This window comes from Rana temporaria, chromosome 11 (assembly GCF_905171775.1).
Source record: "Rana temporaria chromosome 11, aRanTem1.1, whole genome shotgun sequence".
NCBI classification, from domain to species: Eukaryota; Metazoa; Chordata; class Amphibia; order Anura; family Ranidae; genus Rana; species Rana temporaria.
Window position 1 is genome coordinate 34477356 of NC_053499.1, and position 22964 is coordinate 34500319.

The 22964-nt window shown below is 46.3% G+C and overlaps 1 protein-coding gene across 1 annotated transcript in view; it reads right to left on the reverse strand.

The window, feature by feature from the left end:
- METTL15 (methyltransferase like 15) overlaps positions 1-19408 on the reverse strand; it is a 257519-nt gene extending 238111 nt beyond the window's left edge. The window contains exon 1 of the mRNA XM_040328339.1: positions 19232-19408. The gene's annotated coding sequence lies outside the window, so the exon portion shown is untranslated. The remainder of the gene's footprint in view (positions 1-19231) is intronic.
- Positions 19409-22964: the final 3556 nt, after the last annotated feature.

The following is a 22964-nucleotide window of genomic DNA, read 5'->3' on the forward strand; positions in this document are numbered from 1 at the left end:
TGTGGGGCTCAGACGCAGTGTAGTTCCACTTTAAAAGCAAGATGAAGGTGGTAATGATTACAATTCTGATTTTTACTGAGAAAGGTAATAATACCAGACACATAGGAGTATCATCTTTTTGTTTTCACGTGAATTTTAGTTTTGCCACTTTTTTTTCCAATGTAAATAAATAGTCATTGACAGAAGAAGAGCAGATGAGATGTGAATGGGATGAATGACTTTGCCATTGGCGGTATTTGTAAAATGGCAAGTGAACACATGGCTAATTGGGACGGCTGCCAGCCGATGAATGTTAGAATTTAGGAAATATAGAAATCGTTTCAATGGAAAAGATTCCAAAATTCTGGTATAATCATTTTATTCTCCTAAATGTCAACAGAGAATGTTTATTTATGTATGTGTGAAAACTACACTAACTCTTTGTGATCAATCAGATTGATGAAAAATGATCGTATTAGTTGTGAACAATCACACCTCCCGACTTTTTTTTAAAGTGGTTGTAAACCCCAGGCATAAAAGGTGAATAAATCGTATTCCTCTATAGCACGCCAATAGTGGCCCATGTTCCGGTTTTGGACGGCCCGCCTGGTAATTTTAACATGTATATCTTTTGTGGCCCCCAACGAATCCCTGAGCGCCGGGGGCCACAAGAGATATATATGCTGACTGCCATGGAGGGAACGGGGAGGCGGCGGGACAAGTGCCGTACATATGGGAGAGTTCCCTGTTTACACAGCATTCTGTGTAAAAGGAAGTCCCATCTCCACACCAGGGAGAAAGCCTTGCATTACTGTGTGGAGTTACAGACAGAAGAACAGGAAGTGAGGATTTCTCAGAAGAAATAAGGACATTTAAAAGCAAAATGGTAGCAGTCATCTCTATGACCGTCGGAGGCCCGGGCGCGATGTGATGACGTCACGCCCGGTTACCCGGAAGTAAACAAAGCCGCGACTGCGGCTAGTAAGCATGAGATAGGTGAATTTTTTTTCACAACCTCATGCTTTCCAGCCTGCAGGAGAGATGCAGGGTCTTATTGACCCCACATCTCTCCATAAAGAGGACCTGTCACATACCTTTCCTATAACAAGGGATGTTTACATTTCTTGTAATAGGAATAAAAGTGATAAAAAAAAGTAAAAAAATAAATAAATAAGTAAAAAAATTAAATTAAAATGCCCCTGTCCCTGGTAGCTTGCACGCAGATGCACATTTAAGTCCCGCCCACATATGTAAACGCCGTTCAAACCAAATATGTGAGGTATCGCCAAGTGCGTTAGAGTGCCAGCAACAATTCTCGCACTAGATCTCCTCTGTAAATCTAAACTGGTAACCTGTAAAAACTTTCAAAGCGTCGCCTATGGAGATTTTTAAGTACCGAAGTTTAGTACATGTTGGGTATCTATTTACTCGGTGTAACATAATCTTTCATATTTTACAAAAAAATTGGGCTAACTTTACCGTTTTGTTATTTTTGAATTCATGAAACAATTTTTTTTCCAAAAAAAAAGGCGTTTGAAAAAATTATGACCGTCATTTTATTCCCTAGGGTGTCTTCTAAAAAAATATATACAGTATAATGTTTGGGGGTTCTGAGTAATTTTCTAGCAAAAGAATGATGATTTGTACATGTAGGAGAGAAGTGCCAGAATAGGCCCGGTATTGAGGTGGGTATAAAAGCCAAGTATTGAAGGGGTAAAAGGGGCAGGATGCGAGGAGATCATCCAGTGGGGGTGTGGGCATCTGCATCTCACTTGCCCCCATCTTGCACTCAGTGGGAGCCATTGGGAGACAAACTGTCACTTGTAAACACAGAAGTTGGACTTCTGTGTTTACAAGAGAGATAGAGGTAAACAGAAAGCAGAGGGTCTGAGCCAGAGGTGGTGGAACAAGTTCCAGCTGAAAAAAAGGCCTGGATGGTTTACATCCACTTTAAGGGAAATTTGAACGTTGATGGTTGGAAAGTACAAAAGCCAAAGGCTCAGCTTGAAAGTCAGGCAACTAGCATTTTCAGAGGGAGGTCATCAATTGTAGGCTATGGCCCAGATTCACGTAGGAGGGCGCATCTTTGTGCGGGCGTAACGTATCCTATTTACGTTACGCCTCCGCAACTTTGACAGGCAAGTGCTGTATTCACAAAGCAAAGTTGCGGCGGCGTAGCGTAAATAGGCCGGCGTAAGCCCGCCTAATTCAAATGTGGAAGATGTGGGCGTGTGTTATGTAAATTTATTGTGACCCCGCGTAAATGACGCTTTTTATGAACGGCGCTTGCACCGTCCGTGAAAGTATCCCAGTGCGCATGCTCCAAATTAACCCGCAAGAAACCAATGCTTTCGACGTGAACGTAAATGACGCCCAGCCCTATTCGCGAACGACTTACGCAAACGGCGTAAAACGTCAAACATTCTACGCTGTTCCGACGTCCATACCAAACATTGGTACGCCTCATCTACGCCTCATAGGGCAGGGGTAACTTTACGCCGGAAAAAAAAGTGGCCATGAATAAGCACTAAGTCAGTGCGAAACGTCGGTTATCCTCCTGTTTCTGTTGCTGTAAACTGGTATGTTTTTGCTGTTCGTTTAAATAAAGACAACCCGTTTGGTTTGGAGTGCGGCCATCCATCCTTCATTTTACACCAATATATATATATTCCTATTGCCACACTTTTTCTTGTTTATTTTTTTATAGACAAAACCGCAATCTTGCCGTTTTACAACACACTTTGGGCAGAATAATGACAACTGATTTCTGATTGGTAGCCGTTATAAATTCGCACTTTTTGTAACATGGCGGCCAAAAATAAGGTTCACCTCAGCAAACTCCTTTAGCTAATGAAAAGGTTAAAATCAAGCCACACAAAAATAAGCTAATAAATTAAATTACCAAAGAAAGTTAAACAGCAGAAATTCAATTATACATTTACAATTAGGATTTAACAGTAGACAGTGAGTCATCGTTCCCTTTCATTCGAGAATACGTAGCTAGGGGATATGCATATTTTTATTTTAAAGCAACATAAGACGCTCGCAATAAAAGATAATTACCATTAACCCTCAGAGGTTATGCAATTATTTCCTTCTTATGGAATATACACTTATAGGGCCTGATCCTCAAAAGGGATACGCCGGCGTATCTACTGATACGCCGTCGTATCCCTGTTTCTATCTATGGAACTGATGCACAGAATCAGTTTCTCATAGTTAGGCAGAAGATCCGACATGTGTAAGGGACTTACACTGTCGGATCTTAGGATGCAGTACCGCATCCGCCGCTGGGGGCATTTCTCGTCGAAATGCCGCTTCGGGTATGCAAATTAGCACTTACGGAGATCCACAAAGCTTTTACGCTTCGTTTTTTCTCCGTAAGTATTAGTTTGCCGTCGCAATATTAGGGCTGATTTTACAAGGCCTAAACTGTTTACACCATGTAAAAGTAGACCCTTCTATCCCGCGTCGCTGTCTTTTTTTTATTTATTTTTTTTCACCGCAACTCGTTTTTTTTTTTTTATGCCCGTCGCGATTCTCAAAACCCGGCGCAACGTAAAACCGCGCAAAGCACGTCGGGAAAATGACGTCGGGAGCATGCGCAGTACGTCCGGCGCGGGAGCGCGCCTAATTTAAATGGGACTCGCCCCATTAAATTAGGAACGCCTTGCGCCGGACGGATTTAAGTTACACCGCTCAAAATTTCTAGGTAAGTGTTATGTGGATCGGGCACTTAGGTAGAGATTTTGCGGCGGTGTAACTTAAACGGGAAAAAATACGTTGCACCGGGTTTTTGTGGATTAGGCCCCTTAGTGCTTTTGTGTCCTAGTTCATACATGTGAAAGAACGGACCGCGTGTCGCGTAAGACAAATCTCAGGTCCCATATTTGCAGCATCACCAGTTATTTGCACTTCAAGAATCTATCTTCCTAGTGCCACAGATCCAATGATAAAACGACGTCAAATACTTAATACCGAGCTGTGCGTATTCCAACAAGTTATGCGTGACCTTTAAAAACAAATTAAAGGATATGTACAGCATAGATACAAGTTCTTATATGAAACAGCGTTTTGTTACATCTACAGAAAACACGAAAGAATTTCTAGACACAGAACTGGAAATACAAAAAAAAAAAAATGTACAGCATAAGCCATGTTTTATTTGTAGTTCTTCAAACTATTGTTAAAGCTGAATGACAAAAAAAAAAGAAAGAAAACACCCTTGCAGTGGGGCCTGCCAGCACTTAAAGTGCAGCGGCGAGCCAGTCCATAAGGGGCGCAGGGGCACAGCTCTCCTAATCTCCATACGCCAGCCCCTAATTTCCATGTCGGGATGCATGGATTTGGTTTTCTTTTTTTTTCTTTTTACACACATGATTAGAGCCTGAGGCTCTAATTGGCTTCAAAAGGTTGGGCTCGGGGTGCAGTGAGCCCATCCACTTGTGACATTAGTGAATCAACATTCGCCATTGTCTTTCTGCTTCTCCTCCCGGCCAATCAGGACAGGATTGGCCGGGTGGAGAAGCGGCTGGATTGGCTGGAAGCAGAAGCCAGGGAAGCTGTCCGTGACCTGGATGGGGTAAGTGCAGGTGGGTGTGTGGGGGGGAGGCCCGGACTGGGACAAAAAATTGGCCTGGGCATTTAAGACTGAGCAGCCCGGGTGGGGGGGTGGCGCGGCGGCTAATGATGGGATGTGGGGGTTCCAGCACCTTGTACCTCTGGACCCCTTTACATTACACAGCACCCTGCACCTCTGGGCCCCTTTACATTACACAGCACCCCGCACCTCTGGGCCCCTTTACATTACACAGCACCCTGCACCTCTGGGCCCCTTTACATTACACAGCACCCCGCACCTCTGGGCCCCTTTACATTACACAGCACCTTGCACCTCTGGGCCCTTTTACATTACACAGCACCCTGCACCTCTGGGCCCCTTTACATTACACAGCACCTTGCACCTCTGGGCCCTTTTACATTACACAGCACCCTGCACCTCTGGACCCCTTTACATTACATAGCATTACTCCTCTGGACCCCTTTACATTACACAGCCCCCCACAGTTTGTTACGCAGACACCCCCCTAACAGTTCTGGACCCCCTGTATGTTACACAGACCTCCCTACAATACAAAACCCCCCTACATTTCAGACCCCCCTACAATACAGAACCCCCCCCCCACATTTCAGACCCCCCTACATTACAGAACCCCCCCACAATACAGGACCCCCCTACAATACAGAACCCCCCTACATTTCAGACCACCCCTACAATACAGAACTCCCCCCACCCACAATACAGAACCCCCCTTCAGACCTATAATGTACCTCAGATCAGCATGTCGGGTCCCCTCCCCCTGTGTAAACATAAAGGAGGAGGGGGAGGCGGCTTCACTCTGCTCGGCTTTGTGAGACAGCCGAGACTGATCAGATCATCAGAGCTGCGGCCACCGTGCCAGAGAGAAGGGGATCGTTGTGGGCAGAGCTTTTTTTCTCAGAAAATAGGTGCAGGAACTCAACCACGACCCGTTCAGATTTCACAAGCAGTAGAAGGGTCTTAAAGGGGCATTAAATACCAGAATTGCATTATATATAGAGTGCAAAGTTCAGGGGGTTACAAAGCTGTCACTTGTAAACACAGAAACCAGACTTCTGTGTTTACAAGTGATTGTGGTGAGCAGGCACCAAAGGGTCTGAGCCAAAGGTGGTGGAACTGAGTTCCCCCAAGTTCCCCCTGAAAAAAAGCCCTGGTTGTGGGTCCCGGTCCCCTGATGTGCCGACGGGTGTCACTGTCACTCGAGTGCGGCACCGACTCGCAGCTGAGAGTGCACTGGGGGGAGACGCGACCCGCGGGCCCGGTATGCCCTATGGCCAGTCCGGGCCTGGTAGGGGGTGCTAGCAAGTGGGCGTCGGGGTTTGTTTGCCGCGTCCCTGAATAAAATGGAGCACCAGCTGCCACTGTTCAAGTGCTAAATGCTCCTCGGGTCTGGGGTCAGGCCATGAGCTGCAATACTTAGCTTATACCTCCAGCAAGCTTTCTCCATACTGTTCAATTAGTTCCCTGAAGCGGCACAACCAGCCGTCGTATGCTGAAGTCATCAAGAACAATGCAGGACCAAAAGCCTAACAAAGGACAGTAAAAGCCTGCTTACAACCCAGAGGTTTAGAGAATGGAGGTGAGTTTTACAAGCTTGTCAGAGGGAGTAACAGGTAAGTATTACAGCTTATTCCTCAACCTAAAGACTTAAAGTGGTTGTAAACCCAACCACACAACTTGCACCTACAGGGAAGCCTAGATTAAGGCTTACCTGTAGGTGCAAGAAATATCCCTTTAAAGCGGGGGTTCACCCTGTTAAAAAAAAAAAATATGTTTTTTTTTATTAGACCATTACATTCGGCATCGTAGCGCGAGCTACGGTATGCCGGTCTTACATTTTTTATCCCCGTACTCACTGTGCTATCGATGATTGAAGAATCCGGGGAATGGGCGTTCCTATGGTGAGAGAAGGTGATTGACGGCCGGCCCTGGCACGTCACGCTTCTCCGGAAATAGCCGAAATAGGCTTGGCTATTCACGGCGCCTGCGCATAGCCTGTGCGCAGGCGCAGTGAATAGCCGAGACCTACTCCGGCTGTCTTCGGGGAGCGTGACGTGCCAGAGCCGGCCGTCAATCATCCTCCCTCTCCATAGGCACGCCCATTCCCCGCGGGAGTCGGATTCTTCAATCATCGATAGCACAGTGAGTATGGGGATTAAAAATTTAAGACCGGCATACCGTAGCTCGCGCTACGATGCCGAATGTAATGGTCTAATGATGTGAAGGAGGGTGAACCACCGCTTTAACCTACAGGGTTAAGGAAATATTTTCACAAAAACGGGCACCGATGTCTACCGCGCATGCACGGCGTAAGACAACGGCGCAGGCGCACTGAGCGTGCCGTTTTTGTGAATGGCATTATTGGGGTTAATGCCGTGTTTTCGAGCATGCACTGTGATCTACCGGTCGCGCGCGCATGCGTGGGAGTGACGTCATCGCCTCTCTCGACAATCACAGTGCTGGAGCGGCGATAACAGGAAGTAGCTACAAGGGGACATGGTGGCGGCGGTGGACGGGACCGAGGAGGACTTTGATCGCAGGTAAGTGCCACATAATGAGCTAGTATGCTGTGCATACTAGCTCATTATGCCTTTCTCTTGCAGGTGTTTTTACAAAAAAAATTATGAGGGTTTACTTCCTCTTTAAAGCGAAGCTCCACCCTAAAGTGGAACTTACGCTCACCGGAACCCTCCCCCCTCCGGTGTCACATTTGACACCTTTCAGAGGGGTGCAGATACCTGTCAAAGACAGGTATTTGCACCCACTTCCGGGAGTCCTCTCTGCGGGGAGTCTGCGGGTAGTGTGTCACTTCCCGCCCGTTGTGTTCTGGGAAACACTCGGCTCCCAGAACACAGGGACCAGTGAGGGCGGTGCAGCACGACTCGCGCATGCGCTGTAGTGAATCGGCAGTGAAGCCGGAGCGATTCACTTTCTAAATCCCTCACCAAGATGGCGGTGGGGGCAGCAGATAGATGAGCTCTCTGCTGAGGTCACTGGAATCAGTCCACGCACCGCATCATCACGACAATAAAGTCTGTATCTGCCAGGTGGATGGAGTGATGGCCGTCTCAGCCTCTCAGCGAGAGGTTTTCTTTTTATGTGAAAGAAGATGTTACGCTGAGTAAATAGATACCCAACATGTCACGCTATAAAATTACGCACACTTGTGGAATGGCGCCAAACTTCAGTACTTAAAAATCTCCTTGGGCGTTGCTTTAAATTTGTAGGCTTCCCTACATTACCACTACTGACATTGGGCAGTACAACGTACTCAGCCCTTACACTAGTGGTGGAGATAATTTTATGTGAAAGTGATAGGCGAGATTCCAACACAAATCAAAAATGACTATATAGGGTTTCAGGATTTATCAGCTTTCCAATTAAGTTTCACTTGAATAAGACAGCCAATAGATTTTCCTGCTGCTTTTATGATTCACGAGCCGACAGAAAAAGCAAAGTCACACCTTTTAATTATATATAAAACATATGATCAGACATGAATAATTCACGTTCTTTGGCAGACCATAATGCATGATTCATAAGTCATTAGTTTATATTGCTGCTGTTTATTAGATATAATATAGGTATCAGATGCAAGTGTAGAAAGAAATTAAATTTGCTCAGGCAAATAGTAATGGAGAAGCTTAGAGGGCTGCCAGCGCCAAGACCCATTCACAGAAAAACCCGCTTGGAAATTTCATACGAAAACAGGAGTATCAACTAAGTAGAATTTCACAGGACTGATTGACAAAGTGTATAGTAGGGGCTGATTTGGGGCTGATTAGAGCGGCACCATTCTGGCCAAAATGAGAATCACAATTTTTTTGCTTAGAATAAGATCACGATTCTCGTGGCGTAAAATCTTTCACATTATACAAAAAAAAAATTGGGCTTTTTTATTTAATAAAGTGTAATTTTTTTCCCCAAAAAATTGCATTTGAATGACTGCTCCGCAAATGCAGCATTTTATTCTCTAGGGTCTCTACTAAAAAAAATATATATTTATGTACAGGGTCGCCATCAGGAATTTTGGGGCCCCTTAGGGCTCTTTCACACGGAGCGGACCGTTTCTGGGTCCGCTTCGTGTGTCCGCCAAAGCTCAGCGGGGATCCCCGCTGTGCTGTCGGCGGATAGGGCGGTCCCCGCACACAGTGCAGAGACCACCCTGTCTCTGCTCCGCTCTCCTCTATGGGGGATCGGATGCAGACGGACCGTCTGTCCGTCTGCATCCGATCCGTTCCGCCGAACGGAAGAAAAATAGGGTTTTTTCCGTTCGCAAAAGCGGATCCCGGCGGACGCTAGCGGATGCTCCATCCGCTAACAGACGCGATCCCATAGGGATTCATTACAAGTCCGTTAACAAACTTGTAATGAACGGACGAACGGTCCGCTCGTGTGAAAGGACCCTTACAAAGCTTTAGGCATGGGCCCCTTGGAGCAGAGAACCGGGGGGTATCGCAAGTTCAGAAGCAGGGGGGGAGAGTGTCGCAAGTTGACGAACAAAAAAAAATTCATAAAAAAGAAAGAAGGATGCCTGGGGACCACCTCGTACAGACGAGCGGACATGTACGATGAAAACGGTCCGCGGACCGTTTTCATCGGACATGTCCGCTGGGATCATTTGGTCTGATGGCTGTACACACCATCAGACCAAATTCCCCCGCGGACAGACGACGCGGTGACGTGACGGCGACAATGACGCGGTGACGTGCGCGAACCCAGAAGTTCAATGCTTCCACGCATGCGTCTAATCACTTCGACGTCATGCGCGGGTTCTCGGGCCAGCGGACATGTCCAATGAGTCGTACTGACCATCGGACATGTCCGGCGGATAGGCTTCCAGTGGACATGTTTCTTAGCATGCTAAGAAACATTTGTCCGCTGGAAACCTGTCCGGTCGGCCGGAAAATTGTCCGGTCGGCCCTACATGTTTGGTCGTGTGTACGAGGCCTTAGAGGTCAGGGGGGGGAATTTGGGTGCTGACGAAAAAAATATAAATATATATAATGTTTGGGGTTTCTAAGTCATTTTCTAGCAAAAAAAAAAGGCCGATAAAGGGTTAAAACCAGCGCAAGGCGCTGCTACAGCAGCGCTTTGCCGGCGGTATAGCCGCGGTGCCCCATTAATTTCAATGGGCAGGAGTTGTGGAGAAGCGGTATACACACCGCTGCAAAGATGCTGCTAGCAGGACTTTTTTTACCGTCCTGCTAGAGCAACACTTCAGTGTGAAAGTCCTCGGGGCTTTAAGGCTTCATGTACACGGGATGTTTTTGCTCCTAAACAATTAACTGACAGGTAGTAACCCACATTTTTAAAAAGTGTTAAGCATCGTTCTGCCGCGTTTGCATTAAAAAAAATGCCTATAAACGAAACGCTGCTAACCGCGGGTTACCGCGTTTAGCCGAGTTTGGTGTCTGAAGCATGGAAATCTTTGGCGTCTGAACCCATTTTTTTGCTTTCAAAGAAGCGCAGAGATTCGGGAACCAGAAGAGGAACTCGTACACCATATGATTATATGCAGTTTACCTTTTTGAATCTGGTGAGAGCATAGCGCAATAGGAGGTGGTGGTGACACTATAAGGTGGCAAAGTCACGATTTTTTTTTTTGCAGCAAGGCACAAATTCCTGCACTTACTGGAGGCACGCTTTTTGAGGACATTGTATTAATGCACGATTGCACTGGACTATTTAGTGTATTTATAGTTCCGTATTTTGATTAATAGCGCAGACGCGCTTAAGAGTTTGCAGGGGAGAAGGGGTTCATATATTTTGTGTTTTATATAATTTTTACATTTTGTTTCTATATATGTGAATGTATCACAGATTTAGAGATAACGATTCACAAGAGCTGGTGTATGAATGTCACGGATATACACATATTCATTTATATTTTAAGGTCAGCGCAGGAGTACAAACTGTACGAATACACTTTAATATTTTTCAAAGAAACGCAACTGCCTAAAAACGGCAATAAACGAGACTGTGTACATGGTCACATAGGATAACATTGAATGAGTTTAGGGGCAGTTAAAAAAAAAGCGTCCAACTGTCTCTAAACGTACGTTTAGCAGCATCCCGTGTACATGGGGCCTCACACTGGCGAGCAGCGGCTCTATCGGGGCGCTTTGCAGGCGCTATGTTTCGCGTTATAGCGCCTGATAAGCGCCCCAGTGTGAAAGGGGTGTTATGCCGCGTACACACGATCAGTCCATCCGATGAGAACGGACCGATGGACCGTTTTCATCGGTTAACCGATGAAGCTGACTGATGGTCCGTCGCGCCTACACACCATCGGTTAAAAAAAACGATCATGTCAGAACGCGGTGACGTAAAACACGACGTGCTGAAAAAAATGAAGTTCAATGCTTCCAAGCATGCGTCGACTTGATTCTGAGCATGCGTGGATTTTTAACCGATGGTCGTGCCTACTAACGATCGTTTTTTTTTCTATCGGTTAGTTGGCTTTTTTTTAACCGAAGGTTAAATAACCAATGGCACCCACACATGATCGGTTTTGACCGATGAAAACGGTCCATCAGACCATTCTCATCGTTTTAACCGATCGTGTGTACGCGGCAATAGTGTTTAAGTGGTTAAACTTACATTATTTACACACCAAAGTGTATTCATCCAAAGGACAAATCGTTACAATGTTTATACTTAGTTCCACTGCTAAAGAATGTTGCAATATTTGGCGTGTTTTTTTTTTTTTTTGTTTTCCTTTCTTCTGATGGCCGTCTGCTTCAGCAAAGCAGAGAGAATTCTCTGCAAAGAAAGAAATACTTTGTCAAGTTCGCAAGGGGAAAAAAATTGCGATAGTGATTCTTAACGATTAATCGTGCAGCTCTAGGGCTGATAGCGACAATTTATCGAGGGTTATAATGGTGAGTAGATCCACAACTGTTTTCAATCTTCACCAACTTCTGCAGCCCATCCTAAGCTATTATGTACCAATCCAATCCACAGGATTCCAACCTCCATCCTTGATGGCGATCGCTGCAGTCCCTCCTGTATGTCTAGTACAGCCATGCTGAGATTCCAGTGCAGTGCTGTCAGAAAGCAGGGAACAGAAAGTAAAGTGGCCACAAGAAATGCCACAGAACCTGCTATAAGGAGGTTAAGTCACAATCTCTCCGTCCTCACGGGCTGGGACAGCAGCGGGAGCCATTAGCTCCTGCTGCTATCAATCACAGCCAGTGAGCCAATGAGGAGAGAGAGGGGGCACGGCCAAACCATGGCACCATGTCTTAACCGGTTAACGCCCGCCCACTGTATATATACGTCCTGTTTTTAAAGATGGATATCTCGGTAACGGCAGCAGCTGCTGCCACAACCGAGATATCCATCTCTTTAGTGAGCGGTCATATCAACGATAACGGTGGTCTCCGCGGCGGATTCGCCGCGAGATAGCTGTTATTGGTGTGGGGAGAGGGGCCCCCCCCTTCTGCCGCTCTCCCGCGCCCTCCGCCGCTTACCGGAGCCATCGGTAGCAGCGGAGGCGATCGGGTCCTTTTAGCTGCTGTGTGGGGATGCGAGTGAGGGCAAGATGGCCCCTACCTGTCCCCATAGCATTGCTGGGCGGAAGTGACGTCAAAACGTCAGTCCCGCCCAGCGTCTTAAAGCGGGGGTTCACCCTTAGAGGGCACTTTTCCCCCTTAGATTCCTGCTCGTTTTTACTAGGGGAATCGGCTATTTATTTTAAAATATGTGCAGTACTTACCCGTTTACGAGATGCATCCTCTCCGTCGCTTCCGGGTATGGGCTGCGGGAATGGGCGTTCCTTCTTGATTGACAGGCTTCCGAGAGGCTTCCGACGGTCGCATCCATCGCGTCACGATTTTCTGAAAGAAGCCGAACGTCGGTGCGCAGGCGCAGTATAGAGCCGCACCGACGTTCGGCTTATTTCGGCTACGAGTGACGCGATGGATGCGACCGTCGGAAGCCTCTCGGAAGGCTGTCAATCAAGAAGGAACGCCCGCTCCCAAAGACCCATACCCGGAAGCGACAGAAGAAGATGCAGCTCGAAAACGGGTAAGTACGGATCATATTTTAATACAAATAGCCGATTCCCCTAGACCGAACGAGCAGGAAGCTAAGGGGAGAAAAAAATTTTTTTTACAAATGGGTGAACTCCCGCTTTAAAGAGAGATTTTTTTGTTGTCATTTTTTCAAATGACAAAATTTCCATTTATTTTTTGCATTTAAGTCTAAATATGAGATCGGAGGTCTTTTTTACCCCAGATCTCATATTTAAGAGGACCTGTCATGCTTTTTTCTATTACAAGCGATGTTTACATTCCTTGTAATAGGAATAAAAGTGATACTTTTTTTTTTTAATTTCAGTGTAAAAAATTATAAAATAAATAAAAATAAATAAGAAAACCCCAAAAAAAATTTTTTAAAGCGCCCCGTCCTGACGAGCTTGCGCGCAGAAGCGAACGCATACGCGAGTAGCGCCCGCATATGAAAACGGTGTTCAAACCACACAAGTGAGGTATCGCCGCGATCGTTAGAGGGGGGGAGCAATAATTCTAGCCCTAGACCTACTCTGTAGCTCAAAAAGTTAAACCTATAGAATTTTTTAAATGTCGCCTATGGAGATTTTTAAGGGTAAAAGTTTGAAGCCATGCCACGAGCGGGTGCAATTTTTAAGCGTGTCATGTTGGGTATCATTTTACTCGGCGTAACATTATCTTTCACAATATATAAAAAAATTGGGCCAATTTTATTGTTGTCTTATTTTTTAATTCAAAAAAGTGTTTTTTTTTCCAAAAAAAGTGCGCTTGTAAGACCGCTGCGCAAATACGGTGTGACAAAAAGTATTGCAATGACCGCCATTTTATTCTCTAGGGTGTTAGAAAAAATATATATATAATGTTTGGGGGTTTTAAGTAATTCTAGCAAAAAAAAACTGTTTTAGTCTTGTAAACACCAAATCTGAAAAACACCTTCTGTCCTTAAAGCGGGAGTTCACCCATTTAAAAAAAAAAAAAAAATCTCCCCTTAGCTTCCTGCTCGTTCGGTCTAGGGGAATCGGCTATTTATATTAAAATATGTGCAGTACTTACCCGTTTTCGAGCTGCATCTTCTTCCGTCGCTTCCGGGTATGGGTCTTCGGGAGCGGGCGTTCCTTCTTGATTGACATTCTTCCGAGAGGCTTCCGACGGTCGCATCCATCGCGTCACTCGTAGCCGAAAGAAGCCGAACGTCGGTGCGGCTCTATACTGCGCCTGCGCACCGACGTTCGGCTTCTTTCGGAAAATCGTGACGCGATGGATGCGACCGTCGGAAGCCTCTCGGAAACCTGTCAATCAAGAAGGAACGCCCATTCCCGAAGCCCATACCCGGAAGCGACGGAGAGGATGCGTCTCGTAAACGGGTAAGTACTGCACATATTTTAAAATAAATAGCCGATTCCCCTAGTAATAACGAGCAGGAATCTAAGGGGGAAAAGTGCCCTCTAAGGGTGAACCCCCGCTTTAAGTGGTTAATGGACACACAGACCAGCCGCTCGGGAACACTCGACAGGAGGGAGGGGCCAAGAGCACCAGCAGGGGACTCGTGAAGAGGAGGATCGGGGCTGCTCTGTGCAAAACTACTGCACAGAGCAGGCAAATTCTATTATATTTTTTTTTTATACAAGTGTGTTTTTTTTCCTTCAGAGCGCATACGTTGGTGACATCACCGGCCTATTCACAAGTAAATATCTCCTAAACAGTGCACGTTTAGGATATATTTACTGTACCTATAGGTAAGCCTTATTATAGGCTTACCTTAATCCCAGGTTCACATTGCTGCGAGTTAGAAATCGTGCGAGTTCAGCTGAACTCATGCAATTTCAACCCGCCAATGCAGTCTGACTTCAGGGGCAATTTGACAGATATCTATGCGAGTTCCTGCACAGATGTCTATTGAAATCGCACCCAAAGTCGCCAAAAGTTGTGCAGGAACTATTTTTGGTAGATGGTGCTGCGCCGCAAAGTCAGCGTGACGCTGACTTTGCAGCGCAGCACCATCTACCAAATATAATGATTCAGAGGGTGCTATTGCCTGCAATAACCGCAGATTTGGCATGCGATTTAACATTATAAATCACGCTGCAATTGCAGCAAACAACATCGCAGGAAGCTTATACCCCGACAGAAGCTCCTAACCTATTTTCGGGTGACAAGCTTCACGCAATGCGGTATGCTGCAAATGTGGCGCAATTAAACATGTAGCAACTGCAGCAGTACCGCACCGGGTTTTTAGGTGCCTTTAAAATGAATAACACCTGCAGCGTGCTATGGGGGCACCCTAGCCGAGATGCTGCTCTGTGTGTCCATTCAGACACAGAGCCGTGGCTAAGGCCCTGCCCCCTCTCTCTCCTCCTTGGCTCAATGACTTTGACTGACAGCAGCGGGAGCCAATGGTGCCCACTGCTGTCTCAGCCAATGAGGAGGGCTCTCATGCAACATCGCGGGGCTCAGGTAAGTATTAGGGGGGCTGCTGCACAGGTTTTTTTATCTTAAAGCGGAGTTCCGCCCCCAGCAAAAAATACTATAGCTGCCGACTATTAATATTAGGGCACTTACCGGTTTTGGAATCCAGCGAGGACGGCACCCCAGCTGATATTTCCATCGGCTCTCGGCTGCTGCCTCCACCATTGTCTGTAAGGGCTCTTTCACACGCTGACACCCGTGATCTCATAGGGACCAATGTATGTCCCTTTTTCATCCGTACACGGATGGATGAAAAAGCGGACATATGGTCCGCCCGTGTGAAAGGGCCCCAAGGGTAACCGGCAGTAAAGCCTTACGGCTTTACAGCCGGTTCCCTACTGCACATGCACATGATATCTGAATGGCACAGCGGCGGGGGAAGGAGGAGGGTGGCCAAACTCCTGAGTGATCTCGCCGTGGCGAGATCTCTTGCAAGTGGGGACAGGTACATGTCAAAAAATAGGTACCCACTCCACCCAAAAGGTGCCAAATGTGTCACCGAAGGAGGGGGAGTCAGATAAGCAAAGCATCCACTTTTGGGTGGAACTTCGCTTTAATGCATAGAGTGCATTAAGATAATTAACTGCAAACTCACCCATCCATCCATGTCAACATGCTTTATTTTTCTGAGAAATTACTTTGAAAAACACCCCTAGCATTTCTGCAGTGACCATCTTCGGTAAGGGCAGATGATTCATGTAGTACATACCGTGTTTCCCCGAAAATAAGCCCGGGTCTTATAATTATTTTGCCAACAAAAGACACAGTAGGGCTTATTTTCAGGGTAGGTCTTACCATGTAATGTGATGTCTTCTCTCCCCCTCTCCCTGCTTATCAGGAATCCCCAGTGCGAGTTAAAATGCTTGTAAAATCCTATAATCCACACTATTACAGTAATATATAATGTACAATGTGTGTTTCTGTAATATAATTGTGCCAAATACCTTCGTTATAGCGCCGCTCTGCGCTTCTGTGACTCGCTGCAGCTCTCTTCCCCGCATTTATATTACAGAAACACACACATTGTACATTATATACTACTGTAATAGAGTGGATTATAGGATTTTACAAGCATTTTAAACTAGGGTTTATTTTAGGGGTAGGGCTTATATTGCAGCCCTCCTGGAAAATGACGCTAGGGCTTATTTTCGGGGTAGGTCTTATTTTCGGGGAACGCGGTACTTCCTGGAATCCATCAGCCTTTAGCTTAAGGCATGCAGGCAGGAGGCTGTGCTTAGCTGGGAATGAACAAAAAAAATGCCCATGAGGACTCCTGGGATGTATGACATCAAGAAATGCCCATGAGGACTTCTGGGATGTATGACAGCAAAAAATGCCCATGAGGAGTCCTGGGATGTATGACATCAAAAAAATGCCCATGAGGACTCCTGGGATGTATGACATCAAAAAAATGCCCATGAGGACTCCTGGGATGTATGGCATCAAGAAATGCCCAAGAGCACTCCTGGGATGTATGACATCAAGAAATGCCCATGAGGACTCCTGGGATGTATGACATCAAGAAATGCCCATGAGGACTTCCGGGATGTATGACATCAAGAAATGCACATGAGGACTCCTGGGATGTTTGACATCGAGAAATGCCCACGAGGACTCCTGGGATGTATGACATCGAGAAATGCCCATGAGGACTCCTGGGATGTATGACATCAAGAAATGCCCATGAGGACTCCTGGGATGTATGACATCAAGAAATGCCCATGGTGACTCCTGGGATGTATGACATCAAGAAATGCCCATGAGGACTCCTGGGATGTATGACATGATCTGCCTATGCCAGAAACCAGGAAGTAACTGAAGAAATGTAACAATTTTTTATTTTTTTTTATTTTTTATTACACATACATATACCCTTCTATCCATTTACTAATGCTAGAAACATAAGGGATTAAAAATAGTTAATGCTGTTTGAAAGATTGAAGATCTGAGGTATTTGCGGAGATAAGAATAGTGTCTGGTGTCACTTTAAGGGCCAAATCGGACAACACTGTACCTTTTTTATTTAGGTTTCCATGTCTTATAACAAACCAATCCCACTTTATTTCTGAACAAACCTGACCAGGGACGCGTTTTTTTTTTTCTAGGAAAGGGGCAACCCTTTCTGTAAAGTGGGAACTATTAGCTGCTGTGCGCTGTACTACATATGCCACCCCCAGATCTCAATTTATAGCTCAAACACCAAACTTCCTCTCATTAACGGAGCTAGCAAACAGCATTTGTATTGCCTCACCTCTCACTCCCACTTACTGCAGCAAACCAATTATTCTGTTTCATTATCCTGTGTTTTTGTGTTGTTTGCAGGGAGTTCTTCATTCCGCTGGCTGCTTTTTCTTTAGGTTTTGTATTAACACTGTACGGCCTAAACAGACCTAAAAGGTGCACATCGCTAAAAGCGACACCAAATTCAGCGGACTTACTAAAATAAACTTTTCTCTTATTGTAAATACTGAAAAAGCACCTGTAGTGTTGGAGGAAACAAACAGACGAGTATGGATAGTAGATCAAGCCCGTATTTTTTGTTGTGACGGTTGTTAAGAAAAGCTGTGGTTTGCCCATATCAGGAAAATATACTTGTTTGTTGCATAGGAGGCATCACAAGCAGCCTGTACTACCCTTCAATGCAGTTCCCAAACCTGCTGCCTGACCATCAAAAAATGCACTACAAGTTTCAACCTGCAGGGGTCTCCTGAGAGCACTATAAGGAAAGGGAATCCCCATATAGGACAGGGGTAATGAATTAAAATACACAGAGGTACGATCAGTAAATGTTCTTCCTACAGGGGTCCGAATCGCATGTTCTTCCAATCACTCAGGTCCTTCACATCACAGTCCCCCTCCTCTTATACCACAATCCCATTTTTACATCAGTTCCTCTGCCCCTTCACAGTAGTTCTGAACCCCCATCCACATCACCACCCCTACTGCACTGTCCTCTGCCCCTCTCACATCACAGTATTGTCCTCCTCTGCCCCCCATTAGTGTCCTTTTGTGCCTCTCATATCACCCGCCACAGTAGTGTCCTCCTCTGCCCCCCCCCAAGGTGTCCTTTTGCCCCTCTCACATCACCCCCACAGTAGTGTCTTCCTCTGCCCCCCATTAGTGTCCTTTTGTGCCTCTCATATCACCCGCCCCAGTAGTGTCCTCCTCTGCCCCCCCCCCCCCACGGTGTCCTTTTGCCCCTCTCACATCACCCCCACAGTAGTGTCTTCCTCTTTCCCCCAGTAGTGTCCTTTTGCCCCTCTCGCATCACCCCCCACAGTAGTGTCCTCCTCCCCCCCGTGGTGTCCTTTTGCCCCTCTCACATCACCCCCACAGTAGTGTCTTCCTCTGCCCCCCCCCCAGTAGTGTCCTTTTGCCCCTCTCACGTCACCCCCCACAGTAGTGTTCTACTCTGCCCCCCTCACGTCACCCCCCACAGTAGTGTCCCCCTCTGACTCCCGTAGTGTCCTTTGCCCCTCTCATTTTATTCTAAATTGTCGCTCTATTTTTGTTTATAGAGCAAAAAAAAAAAACACAGAGGTGATCAAATACCACCAAAATAAAGCTATATTTTTGTGGAAAAAAAGGACGTCAATTTTGTTTGGGAGCCACGTCGCACGACCGCGCAATTGTCAGTTAAAGCGATGTAGTGCCGAATTGCAAAAAAATGCTCTGGTCTTTGGCCAGCGAAATGGTCCGGGGCTTAAGTGGTTAACAATACATTGCCACCCACATGCGGATCGCAAGGGCATCGCATTCACCTGCAGTGGGGGAAATGTGCACGGAACGTGCCTTTCCCTCACCGTGTTCTGGTACAAACCGGCCCTTACAGCAGAATAAAAATAAATCAGCATGCATATCAAAAAGGAACATCATATGTACTTTAAAAAATAATAAAAAACACACTTGAAGATTTATTAAAACTGGAGAGCGCAAAATCAGGTGCAGCTCTGCATAGAAACCAATCAGATTCCAGGTTTCATTGCCAAAGCTTATCTGAAGAAACGGAAGTTAGAAGCTGATTGGCTGCCATGCAGAGCTGTACCAGATTCTGAGTGCTCCAGTTTTAGTAAATCTCCCCCTTGGTGTCTCCTAAACAAACATGCACTGCAGAGATATCACAGGGCCACATGGTGGGAGGATCCTGCACACACAACAAACAAGCACTTACAATGACACTGACTGATCGGTGCACAGAAGTAGCTGCTGATTGTAGAACAGGAAGTCACAGACACATGGAGCTGTTCATGGTGCTCACTGCTCAGCAAACCCCTCACAACAAGCATACTGTGCATAGAGTTCCTGCTACTGCTGGTGCACAGTCACACTCATTTCTGTTCTGTGATGAGAAGGGAAATCATCCCCTTGTATTATTTGAAGAGGAAATTGTGACGATAGCATTACAAAAGCTGAATTGTTTTTTTTTACAGGCGCAGACTTCTCCATAGCTCCCAACTGTCCCTGATTTCGAGGGACTGTCCCTGATTTCGAGGGACTGTCCCTGATTTGGAGCAAAGTCCCTCTGTCCTCCTCATTTTTCCCTCGTTTTGGTCCGTTCTATAGATAAGTTGTATATAAAATGCACTTTTTATCTTTCAAAAAAGTGTTTCCCAGCTCTAAACCTTTCATCTGATTCCTAAATTGCTGAATTTGTAAATTTCAAAAGCCAATATAAAGGAATAGTAGTGGTTAAAAAAATAAAAAAAAATAAAGCACATGTGGGTTTAACCATTTCAGCTCCAGAAGGTTTTACCCCCTTCCTGACCAGGCCATTTTTTTGCGACACCCAGAGGCATACAGACGATCGGAATTTCCGATAGGAATCTTTTGTTGGCGGAAATTCCGACAGCAAAAGTCCGATGGAGCATACGCACGGTCGGAATTTCCATTCAAAAGCTCACACCTATGCATTTGTTTGTGCGTTTTCAGTTTTGCATTAACACACTGCAGTCTACTTTAAGCGGAGGTTCACCCTAAAAAACAACTATGTACCATCCAAACCAGCATACTAGCGTCAGCTACAGTATGCTTTTTTTTTTTTTTTTGCGCTATACTTACTGTTTAATCCGTCACTTTAGTTTCAGACTCCCGCGGGGAGTAGGCGTTCCTATGAAGATGGGAACATGATTGACATCCGGCTATGGCGCGTCACGCGTTCCAAATATAGCCGGAGTAGGACTCGGCTCTTCACGGCTCTATACGGCGCCTGCGCACAGACTAGGAGCTGACTGCGCAGGCGCTGTATATATCCGAGTCCTATTTCGGCTATTTTCGGAACGTGTGACGCGCCATAGCCGGACGTCAATTATGTTCCCCTCTTCATAGGAACGCCTATTTCCCTGCCGGAGTCTGAAACTAAAGTGGACGATTAAACGGTAAGTACAGTGCAAAAAAAAAAAAAGGCATACTGTAGCTGACGCTAGTATGCTGGTTTGGATGGTAGATAAAGAAAAACCTTTCTTTTTAGGGTGAACCCCCACTTTAACATGGTTTCCTATGGATGTAGTTCACATCTGTGCATTTTTTGGAAAGGGCCAGGAACTTTTTTCTGTTTTTTGGTGCCACAGGCTTCAATGATAACAGAGGAAAGAGTCAGCAGAAAGAAATGACACTCAGAGCTTTTAAAAGAGACAAGTACACAGTATAGAACAGGGGTGCCCAACCAGTGGCCCTCTGATGTGGCCCGCGGAGCCCTCTGATTTGGCCGCAACCTCCTGTTCTGGAATGGCTGGTTGACAAGCCCAGATTGCAGGTTGCCGACCTGCCATCCCAGAGCTTCAGTGTTGTGAATAAAGTCGGCGGTAGAGGAAGCAAGTGGCTTTTCAGAAAGTGCACCACACCTGAAAGTGCATACATCTATGGCAAAGTGCAGCTAACCACCAGGAAAACCTCAGGTACACTGCACCACATCCACATTGTGGGAAGACCACAGACTATGCGCCAGATCCACAAAGAAGTTACGTCGGCGTATCTATTGTTTTGTAGGAACTTCTAGGATGCCCCGTTGTATCTTTGTTTTGTATCCACAAAACAAGATACGACTGAATGGGGGCTAGATCCGACTGATGTACGTGTTAGTACGCCGTCGGATCTTAGGTGCATATTTACGCTGGCCGCTAGGTGGCGCTTCCGTTTATTTCTGCGTAGAGTATGCAAATTAGCTAGATACGCAGATTCTCAGAACGTACGCCGGCGCATTTTTTTACGTAACGTTACCCCTGGGTCTATGAGGCGTATGCAATGTTAAGTATGGATGTTGGGCCAGCGTCAAATTTTCCGTCGTTTGCATAAAACGTCCGCGAATAGGGCTTTGCGTAAATTACGTTCACGTCGAAAGCATTGACTATTTGCGACGTGATTTCGAGCATGCGCACTGGGATGCCCCCACGGACGGCGCATAAAACACGCCCACACTGTCATTTGAATTACGCGACCTTACGCCGGCAGATTTACGCTACGCCGCCGTAACTTTAGAGGCAAGTGCTTTGTGAATACAGCACTTGCCTCCCAAAGTTGCGGCGGCGTAGCGTTACTACGATACGCTACGCCCATTTAAAATTACGCCGATCTACGTGGATCTGGCCCTATGAGTGTAAAAGGCCCCTTTCACACGATCGGTCCAACCCAATCAGACCCTCCATTCACCTCTATGGAGCGGCAGATGTAAACACTTTTGTCTGTTTACAAGTGCCTACATCCAATCCGATCTGTTAAAAAAAAACAGAAGTGGATCTGTCCCCTTCCATCTGATTGGATCAGAGGGCCCATAGAGTAGATTGGGTCATGTCTGTTTTGCATATGCAGGACTGGACACAGACCTGTCATCTGCCCACTCCGCTCATTGTGGCCCACAACTGGTTACTAAATCGATTTAGTGGCCCTCGGCCTTCATAAGGTTTAGCACCCCTGGTATAGAAGGATGTAGCGCCTGGTTACTTCAAAGTACCAGTGCTATTTAAATTTAGAGGGAGATCAGAGTGTTAGTTAAACTTGCATGCTTGGGAGGGTATTTATGGGGCAGACGCAATTAGTTCAGGGTCTTCTTCTTCAAGTGCGGCACCCACCTTTAGGGTGTCTGCACCACGGCGCCCCCCAGCGTTATGGCCTACCGGGCCAGGGTGTGCGTGCTACGCGGAGTTCCTGGTTCCGGGACCATGTTGGTCCTGAACATTTGAGCTTTGGCAGGGAACCCAGTGGTCGACTGGGTTCCCAATCCTGAAAATCCCAAGCGGTATAGATGTTCGGTGGGGAGTCCATCTAAGGAGTGCCAATGAGAGGCTGGTGATCCAATAGGGTCTCAACAAACCACCGGGGATCGAGGTATCCGGACACTGGGAGGCTGGTCACCTGTCAGTCGGTACCTGAAAGCAACTTGAAGGAGATCCAGGCGTAATTCTATCAAGAAGGTTTATCTCCATAATCACAATCAGGAGGGTCTGTGGCAGAGGTTTCTCCCTGAGTCCATACACCCCTAGAAATTCGGAGAGCCATGAGGTAAATGTGCCACCCAAAACAAACCAGCAGCTCCTCCGGGGGGTAGTGCTACAAGGATATGCTTTATTCCTGTTTTTACTTATATGGTTTAAAACCACCTTAAACTGCTCTAAATCGCTCCACTTCAGGGCCCATTCATAATGTGTGTTAAAAGGAATGTTTTAACGCACATTGTCATGACGCATGGAAACCCACCTGCTCTATGTAAGGTGAGTTGCAGTCATTCATTCATCGGGACTGGCACCCCAATGCACTGTGAACCACACAACATATACTGCGCATTGTATTTTTTGTTTTTTCATCCATTGTGGTGAATTGGCAGCCCCTTAACAATGACTAGGCTGCCTTAACACAACGCACGTTAATGAGTGTCATAAGGCACATGAATTAATGCGCCACAATGACTTGCT